The sequence below is a fragment of the Mustela erminea genome, chromosome 1 (assembly GCF_009829155.1).
Source record: "Mustela erminea isolate mMusErm1 chromosome 1, mMusErm1.Pri, whole genome shotgun sequence".
Taxonomy (NCBI): Eukaryota; Metazoa; Chordata; class Mammalia; order Carnivora; family Mustelidae; genus Mustela; species Mustela erminea.
In genome coordinates, this window is record NC_045614.1 from 135,361,387 (window position 1) to 135,371,753 (window position 10,367).

Consider the following 10,367-nt stretch of genomic DNA (forward strand, 5'->3'; position numbering starts at 1 on the left):
TTGATGTGCTCACCAACCAGGAAGCTCTCAAAGGCCTTGCTGTCCTGAATTTTATATCAGGGTTTTATTACATAGGCATATAATTGATTAAATCACTGGCCATGTGATCGAACTCTTTGTCTCCTTGGAGGCCAGGTGACTGAAGGTTTTAGCCCTCTAACCATGTGGTTTTTCTGCAGGCCAGTCATGCTGAAGCTGTCTAGCCCCCTTCACTCACTCACACACACCACACCACACCACACCACACCACACCACACCACACCACACCACACATATTCCTCATTAGCATAACAAAGATACTCCTATCATTAAGGAAATTCAAAGGGTTTTGAAAGTTCTGTACCAGCCACCCCCTACACACTTCACCTCAGACCAAATACATTCTTTATTATATCACAAGTCATCCCCTGGTCTTTGAACATGGGATCTTTTACAGCAAGGTACATACCTGACTGAGCATAAAAGATACAGCAACATTTAGAAGAGTCAATGTGGGGTAAAGATAAGAAGCTATTAATCAATTTCCCAAAGCATTTGTTTATCAATAGCAGAATTATCTTTTCAACAATGCCAGCCAGTGTGTAATAACGTATCACATTATCATATACATAACCTGAAAAATAGAGAGTCAAAAGATATTGGCACATTACTAGAGTCCCATCCAGTCTCTAATAATTAGTCCAATTGTCATCACATCCTAGGACCAGAATGTCTCACAGTGAGTGCACTTAGGGTTGCAAGTTTCCTTCCATTTGTCAAGTTTCAAAAGCAGGAGTGGTCTCAGCTTCATACTTTCAGGCATCTGGTATAATTGAGCTAAAAGACAATCTCATCTCTAGCTCTAAGCTTCTTTCCAAGCATTAATATTGGAATTTTCTCATTGCAAAACAAATTTATTTATTCTTAGCCAGTCTTCCTCCTCTCCATCTATACCCAAACCTTTTCACTTTTGAAAGGTACCTTAGGTTCAGCCACTATGCTCGTCTAGATTGCAAGCAACAACACAAGCCTGGCAAGTGCCTCCCCTTTAGCCTGCTACCATTCATGCAGGATAGGGTTATACAGGCACAGACCTAGTCGGGCATTTCTATCCATAGGCTATATGGTTTATTCATTGTTAGGTCCTAAAATTGCCAGGTAGAGTGAAAGCACAGCCCACCCACCAGGCCCTTAGGAATTCTGACAAATATTTTATGACAGTTTGTTGCAGTTTGCTGCTCGGCCCACCCCGAGTTACGGCTGCATGGTTCGGTAAGTGGTGCATGTGACCTGGCTCTGTGTCCCCGTGGTCATCAACCTGGAGTCTCACGCACATCATGAACACCCTCCCAGGATCGTCAACACATACGGCACCTTCGGAAGCATTACCAGGGAGAGCACGGAGGTCATCCTGCAGGGCACAGTCCTCCCCAATGCCAGCATGCCTGCCACCCTGTGGGAGGACTATGAGTTGAAGTGCAAGACGGGTGACCCAGGGTGGCGGCCAAGCTTCCTCTCCCCCTACCACCACCACCTGGACTGGCTCATGTGGTTCCTGGCCTTCCAAACCACCTGGTCTACAAAGCACAGTAAATGGATCATCCACCTGGCAGCCAAGCTCCTGGCCAGAGACGGCACAGCTCTGTCCCTACGGTGCCGTCTCCTGGAGGCCCTCAGCCCTCCAGAACATAGGGCGCACCCCAGGTGGGTCCAGGGAGAGCACTCCAGGTACAGGTTCAGCATCCCTGGAGGCCCGCACGCTGCCACCGGGAAGTGGTGTGTCTGCAGGAGGATCTACCCCCACCTCCCCCGCCCAGCCTCCGCAACCGAGAGAACTACTTCCGGTTAGGGGCGTGGCCACACCCGGAACTGCGGTGGAAGCCGCCCCAGGCCCGTGCGGCACGGATAAAGCACGAAGGCCTGGGGAAAAAAAGTTCCTTCTTCTAGCGCTGTAGTTGCAGCCTTGGCCCAGGGACCAGGCACCAGGTAGGAAAAAGAAAATTGAGGTGATGTGGGAAAGGAAAAAAAAGTATAGTTGTTGTACCAGGATCCTCCCCCACCCGTTGAGTCCTGATCCGGAATAGTGGGAACACTCCCCTAACCCCTCATGTTGAACGTGAGCACACACTCGTGAAGGCATGTAAACCAGCCTTTTTTGACTCTCTCCACCCACCCCCCACCCCCATTTAGATAACCAGTGTTCGATTGCCTGTTCTAATTCTTTACCAAAGTACTACCCTGAGGAAGATACAGGAAGGAGTCCCTCTTTATCTGTGGTGTTCGTTTCCACCGTTTTAGATACTGGTGGTCAGCCATGGCCCAGAAACAGGTGTTCCTCCTTCTGACCTTTTGTCAGATGGTCAGTAGTCGCCAAACACCATATCCCAATGCCTACATCATTCTCCTCACTTGATCTCATCACAAGAAGGGTGAGCACAGCACAATGAGATATTTTGAGAGAGGGAGAGAGATGACATTCCCATAACTTTTATTGTTGTATATTGTTACAATTGTTTTTGTTTTATTAGTAGTTCTTCTCATATTGTGCTTAATTTATAAATTATACATTATCGTCGGTATATATGTATAGGAAAGAATATAGTGTACTTAGGGTTTGGTACTACCTGCAGTTTCAGGTAAGCATTGGGGATCTCAATGCATATCTCCCTGTGGACAAAGAGGGCTACTGTTTTTCTCTGCCCACTGTTGGGCATGATGGGCTGTACAGTGTGTTCCTTGGTCTGAAGAAATGTGACTCAGTGGTCCAGATCAGTGCAATACCTTCTACTCCGGTTCTTCCATAGTACTCTGAACCTTTGCCTCTACCACCGGGTAAGCAAAGCTCAGCCCAGAGTCAGTGTCCATTTCTGTCAGGACCCACTTGTAGTCCCCAGTGCTCCAGGCATCAGTCGGACTTGCCACTGTGCACGACGACTACCTGCAGAGCTACCTCCCCATGGCCATCTGCAGTCTCTAAATCTCTCTTGTTGGCAGACAGAAGAGTTCCTGTTGGCATTTTGTGCCTCCACAGATGCAAAAGGAATATGTCTAGAGTTAACCCCTCTTGCATTGTTTCAGTCCACTCACTTGATTAACCCAGTGGCTACCTCAAGTGGCACACCTGGGTGTCTGCTCACCATTTGTAAACATCTTCTGATGCTGGAAGAGGGTTCTTCTGATGGGCATTGACATGGCCTGTTTGAATGCACCACCCTTCAGATTTCCACAGTGATTTCCATATGGCCATGCCCTGAAAGAGCACCCGGTTCGTAGTCCAGTCTTCCACTGCCCATCCACCACACCGTATGGCCAAGCCATTCCAGTGCCTGTGAGTAGGTCAAAATCCAGACATATGGGTAAACAGCACGCAGTGCAGCTCACTGAGCAATTGGTTTTTACCTTTTGTGATCCGAGTGGTGGCCTTCCAAACCCTGTGTCTTGTGTTCCTGTTGGAACTGCCGTCCATAAGCCAAGCAGCTGTTTGTTGGTCTGTTGAGAGCTGTTAACAGGCTCTGTGCTAGTGATGCTAGAATCCTGCAGGTCCTCACATGGTTCCAGAGTCAATCCTGGGGCAGACAGGCTACCTGCTCATGAACATGCTGTGGAACTCTGTGTGTTGCCCTGATGGCGTGTTCCTGCTCAGACCATTTCTGTTCTATCACAGAATCTCCTGGGCGCTGCCTTCCTCTTAGAGCATTTCTCTGACATCACCCAAGATATCCTTATTTTATGTTTTTCAGTCAGAGGCAATTTCAATTAGTGTCTGGTAGCAAGCTAGTCATTGCTCCTCCAAATGGAAATTGTCTTGTCCAGAGTTCCAGTAGCTGTCACTGGAAGGTGCTCCCACACTTTTGTCACAAGCCCCAGTCTCCTCTCCACATGAGGCTCTTGCGCAGAGGATCTGTCCCTACCAGCACTCTAGCCTCTGTTCTATATTGCAAGGGCCTGAGCAATCTTACTCATTCCCATTTAGCGTGTCTAATGACTATGACTCGAAGGAAGGATTTACATGACTTCTGTTTTACAAGGCTAGGTTTATGTTCCCCGGTCAGACACAATATCCATTACCATAATTCATTCCGATAAGAGTCATAACCACCTCACATAAAGCTTGTTGAGATTGATCAGTTTTTGTCCAGACTGTTACCTTAATCCCATCACCTCTTGGATTCCTCTGCCCTCTCCTCTCCATTATTCTTCCAGCATATCAATGTGTTTACCAGCTAGGAAGGTTCTCTCAGTCTCAGTGTCCCAAGTTTTGTTGTAATTGTTGTGTACTCTTGATAAAATCACTGGCCTTGTCATTCATCTCTAGCCTTTGTCTTCTCCCTGGAGGCCAAGTGGCTTAGGAGTGTAGCCCTCTAATCACCTTGCTGCTTTTTCTAGTAACTAGCACCCACCCTAGAGCTACTAAGGGCTCCTAGAGTCACTTTATTAGTATAAGGTACTCCCCTCTCTCAAGAAATTCCAAGGGCTTTGGAAGTTCTGTGCCAAAAACCAGGGACAAAGACCAGAGATATTCTTTATTATATCACAATATCACTTTGACAGTCATAATGTGTATTTATGTCCTTTTGTCTTACACTTGAAAAAATATCTTATAGAAACATCTTGGTTGGTTTCAACTAATAATTTCATACATTTTAGGGGATTTGATCTAATTTGGTGCTTTTTAAATGTACATATAAATATTTTTATGTATTTCATAACCATCAAATAAGGAAGATTGTTCATACAGAATGCCTGGGGTCTGGCCCCATTACAGATAAGTGAGATTTTGGGGGGCATGATGATTCCTCCAAAAATGCTTTGGCACAAAGACTGTGGTACATGGAACATTAAGTTATAATAACTGGAATATTGTGGTACATGGAACATTAAGTTATAATAACTGGAATATGAAACATGAGTTATAATAAAATTAAGAAAACATAAGCAAGTTTTAAAGCAAATGTATTTTAGAAAGTGGTTTACTATAGCAAACGGTTACCATGAGTATCAATGGAAGAATATCTTCAAATATCTGTCATTTTGTGCTTAGAGAAAATATATTCATTTCTGAAAACATATGGTACATAAATCCTGTTTAGATAAATACCTCAAACATATTTTTCTTGTCAATTCTTATACTGAAAAAAATCAGAATTTACAAGGTACAGAATATTAAAAGGTAATATCCATAATAAAAATATATGGGTATATGGATTTGTTGATCTGCAGGTAGAACTGTGGCAAAATCACTTGTCAGATTTCTTTAAACACAGAAGCGAAAGAGAAGGTGATGAAGCAACTCTTTTTTTTTTTTTTTTTTTTAAAGAAACCCATCTTTACCTTCCCCTTGCCCACAGCCTGTATATTATCAGTATGTCCTGCTCAGTGGGCCAAAAAAAAGGTATAAGATTTTCGCAAGCTTATATTGCCTGTAACAAAGTCATTTTCTCATTTTGCCTTCTTTCCTCTAAAGCTACTCTGTTGCCACAACTTGGCCTGAGCTGCTGGACATCACTCTCTGACCATCTTACGCTAACCAAACACTGTATAATTTTTTAAATGTGGTGATTTCTAACATGGATGATTTCAAAATAATTTAGAGCAATTCAATTTTTCAGAGGCTTCTAGATGTTCTAGATGATCAAAAACTGCTCTTTTATTCTAATAACTTCTACTGTAAAGTAACATTCATATTAAATTGTTTAATTGGAGAAACACTTTAATAGTTCTATGGAAATAAGGCAAATATAAAGTAGCTGTAAGCTTAGCTCCCATGTTTTAGCTAGCCAGAGTCCGCAGGGCCAGCTGCAGCTACAAAAACTAACCCCAGATCCTGCCTTGTTATTAAAAGGATTTTGAATTCTGAAAAAAGTAAAGTAAAATAAAAAATAAAAAAATAGGGTGTAATGGGGTGGTGTCACTGAGAAGGTACAATTTGAGGAAACACTTCAAGGAAGTAATGCTCAATTTAAAGTTCTGCCAAATAAAATATAGGAAAACTATCAAATAAAATTCCTATTCTGTGAGCTTATGTAACCCTTCTTTAACATAATTTAAAACATGCTAATCTATAAAAGTCTAATCTATAAAATCTATAAAAATTCTGCATGGTTTTGACTTTAATAGTATCCAATCATACATAACATGGCTTATCTGTGAATAGAATTTATTTACATGGTCATAATAACGTAAACACTGAATATTTGTCTAACCAAATTATAATTATTTAGGTTCATAATGCCATATCTGAAACCCTTGGGCCAAATATGTTTCAGAATTCAAATTTGTGGGATGCGTGGGTGGCTTAGTTGGTTAAGCATCTGCCTTTGGCTCAGGTCATGATCCCATGGTCCTAGGATCAAGTCCTGCACCGGGTTCCTTGCTCAGTGAGGAGCCTGCTTCTCCCTCTGCCTGCTGCTCCCCCTGCTTGTGCTCTCTCTCTCTCTCTCTCTCTGACAAGTAAATAAAATCTTAAAAAAAATTCACATTTGTTTAAGAAACACAATGGATGTTCAAAATTTCTTGTAATACAACAAATAGATAATTACAGAACATCCCTAGAAGGGTCTTACCTGTCACTCCCTAATCAAACGTATCAGTGTTTCTGCACCTCACACATATTAATATTTCTGCAGCTCAATATGAATATTTATATTAAGCAATAAAAATTAGAAGTAGTTTCTCATCCGTTTTGCTGCCAAATGAGTTCAGGTTGGGTGAATTATGAAACAGTGTTTTGGAACTGGGGCTATGGGATTGTGGGTTTATTTTGGAGGAATTGAGTACATATATTGGAGAGGGATAGATGGAAGAGTAAAAAAAAAATTTTTATCTTCATTTTTTTCATAGTGGAAAGCAATAAATAATGCCAAAAAAATCAGGAAATAATAGACATGCTATTTAGTGATGTGGCAATAAACAGCAAGAGGGCCAGCTAAAAGAGCTGGAAGTAGCTGCTTCTAGTAAGAGAGAGGGGCACTGAGAAGGAGCTTAGTCCTGCTGTTTTTTATAGCAGGTCTCATAGAACTATTTGTTTACTTAAATCTGTGCATATATAACTTTGACAAAAACAGAAATGGACTCTTAAGAGGAAGTATGCTAACCCCGTATCTGACAAGGGACTTGCACCAGAATACCTAAAAAACTATCAAATCTGAATGTAAAAAACAAATGATTCAATTAGAAAATGGGCAAAAGATATGAACAGACATTTTACCAAAGAGGATATACCGATGGCAAATAATGCGCATGAAAAGGTGTTCAACATCTTAGTCATTAGGGAAATGCAAACTGCAACTTCAGCAATCAGAATGGCTAAAATAAAGACTGGTGATATCACGAAATGATGGTAAGGATATTGAGAAACTAGATCACTCATATATTGCCAGTAGGAACATAAAATGTTCCAGCCACTAACAGAAGGAGTATGGCAGTGTCTTGCAGACTAACCATGCACATACCACATAACCCAGCAATTACAGTCTTAGGCATTTATCCCAGAGAATTGAAAACTTATGTTCATGCAAAAAGCTGGTACACAAATGTTCATAGTAGCTCAATTCATAATAGCTAAGAGCTGAAAACAATGCAGAGAAGATGTTTTGGTGGGTGAATGGTTTAGCAAATTGTGGTACATCCATATCATGAAATACTATTCAACAGTAAAAACTATTGCTATACACAACAACTTGGGTAGATCTCTAGGGGATTATGCCAACCAATCTCAAAAGGTTATTTACTGTACAATTCCATTTGTATGATGTTCTTAAAATAACAAAATATGGAGATGGAAAACAAATTAGTGGATGTCAGCAGTTAAGGATTAACTGGAGGGCGTGCCTGTGGTTATAAGGCTATAAAGGGTGGCATGAGGAGCCCTATAAAAATGGAATGATGCTTTGTCTTGATTGTGGTGGTGGTTACATGAAGTTACACATGTGACAAGATTGCACAGAAACAGAAACCTTCGGTGCAAAATAGTATTGTATATATTTACCATGAATACATCTCTATGAAGTAAAAATATACAGAGAGTATTTTGGAAGGATATTCACCACACAGTGGTTAAAGCTCAAGTTGAAGAAGGAGGCAGGGATTGAGGGTAGTTGTGTTAACAGGGATTTTGTTGTAACATTTTCTTTTTTAAAGGAAGAAGTACTTGCTATTACCTGGGTAACTAAAAATTTAATCAAAAAAGGACTGGAAGATCTATACATTTGTTGGAATATCTCAGTGTAATGGCATAAACTATGGGTTTTAAAACAGGATTTTCTTGTATGCGTCTGTGCGCATTTATTTGTAATAGGATTTTATTACTTTTTTTTTCATTTAAGGACATTATATCATGGACGTTTTCCCATATTAATAGATTTCTTAGCACATCATTTTAAAAGCTGCAGAACTGGGGTGCCTGGGTGATGCACGCATTCGAGGGTGAGACTCTTGGTTGTGGCTCAGGTCTGATCTCAGGGTCCTGAGATGGAGCCCACATCGGGCTCCAAACTCATGAGTCTGCTTGAGTTTTTCTCTCACTCTTCCTCTGCCTCTCCCCACTGTGCTGTCTCCGTTTCTCGCTGGCTACAGAATGTCTCTTTGTATGATGGAGCAGAATTTATTTAATCAGTGTCCTACCATTGGATAATTAGGGAGTGTTCAATACTTCACCATTAGCAGTGCTTCAAAGGTTATCTCTTGCAATCAGATCTTTGCACAGGACCTTGATTGATTATTTCCATGGAATAGATTCTCTGTGGGGGAACTGCTGAAACAAGGCTAGATATATTTTAAGGCCTTTGATAAGTACTAAAGGGCTGCTTTGGATGGATTCTGGAATTCAGGGCCTCCTCAAAGCTCAATGTAGAAAACTCCTTCAGGGCCTCAAAGTCAGACTTGACCCTTCCTTTTTCACCTCATATATAGATTGTACGCTGTGCGAGGCTGTGAGAGTTTTACCCTCTGATGTACTACGTCTAGACTCCTTTTCAGAAGAAGAAATTGAGGCGCGAAGAAGTTAACAATTCAGCTGAAATCACAGCCCTAATAAGCAGTGGATCTGAGGTCATGAGCCTCAACAACCTGGTCCACTGCTGCTTCGGATTTTTAAAATTGATGGCATATAATTGACATATAATGCTGTATTTGTCTCAGGTATACAACGTAATGATTTGGTATTTGTATATATTGTGAAATGATCACCACAATAGGTCTGGTTAACATCCCTTTTTCTTTATGGCTGAATAATATTCCATCTTATATTTATACACACCCCAATTTCCTTATCGATTCATCTGTTGTTTCTGTGTCTTGGCTATTATAAATAATGCTATAATGAACATAGAAGGGCAGATATTTTTTCAAGATAATAATATCATTTCTTTTGGATAAATACCCTCTAGTGGAATTCCTTGATCTTATGAGAGTTCTGCTTTTAATTTTTTGAGTAGACGCCATACTGTTTTCCACAGTGACTGCACTGATTTATATTCCCATCAGTGCACAAAGGTTCCCTTTTCTCCATATCCTTACCAACTCTTGTTATTTCTTGTCATTCTGATAAATGCTATTATAACAGGTATAAGATCAGATCTCATTGTGGTTTTGATTTGCATTTCCCTCATGATGAGCAATCTTGAGCACCTTTTCATGTACCTGTTGGCTATTTGTAAGCCTTCTTTGGAAAAATGTCTGTTCAGGTCCTCTGCCCATTCTTAAAATAGGTTTTGTCTTGTTTTTGGTTTTTCTTTCTATTGACTAGTAGGAGTTCTTTTTACATTTTGGATAGTAACTCCTTAGCAGATATATTATTTGCCAATATTTTTTCCCATTCCATAGGCTGCCTTTTCATTTTGTTGATGACTTTCTTTCCTATACAGAAAGAAGCTTTTTAGTTTAGTTTAGTTTAGTTTGATGTAGTCTTACTTACAGATTTTTGCTTTTGTTGACTTAGCTTTTGATGTCAAATCTAAAAAATCATTGCCTAAACTTGTGTCTAGGTGCATAACTCCTATGTTTTCTCCCAAGAGTTTTATGGTTTCAGGTCTTATATTCAAATCTTTAATCCATTTGAGTTATATTTGTGTATGGTCTAAAACAGTGGTCCGGTTTCATTCTTTTGCATGTAGCATGTGTTCAGTTTTCCCAGGACCCTTTACTGAAGAGGCTGCCCTTTCTCCATTGCACTTTTTGGCTCCTTTGTCATAAATTAATTGACCATATATGTGTGGCTTTATTTCTGAGCTCTCTATTCTGTTGCACTGACCTGTGTGTCTGTTTTTATGTCAATACCATGCTGTTTTGATTATTATAGCTTTATAATACAGTTTGAAACCAGGAAGTGTGATACCTCCAGCTTTGTTCTTCTTTCTCAAGATTCCTTCTGCTATTTAAGTCTTTTTGTG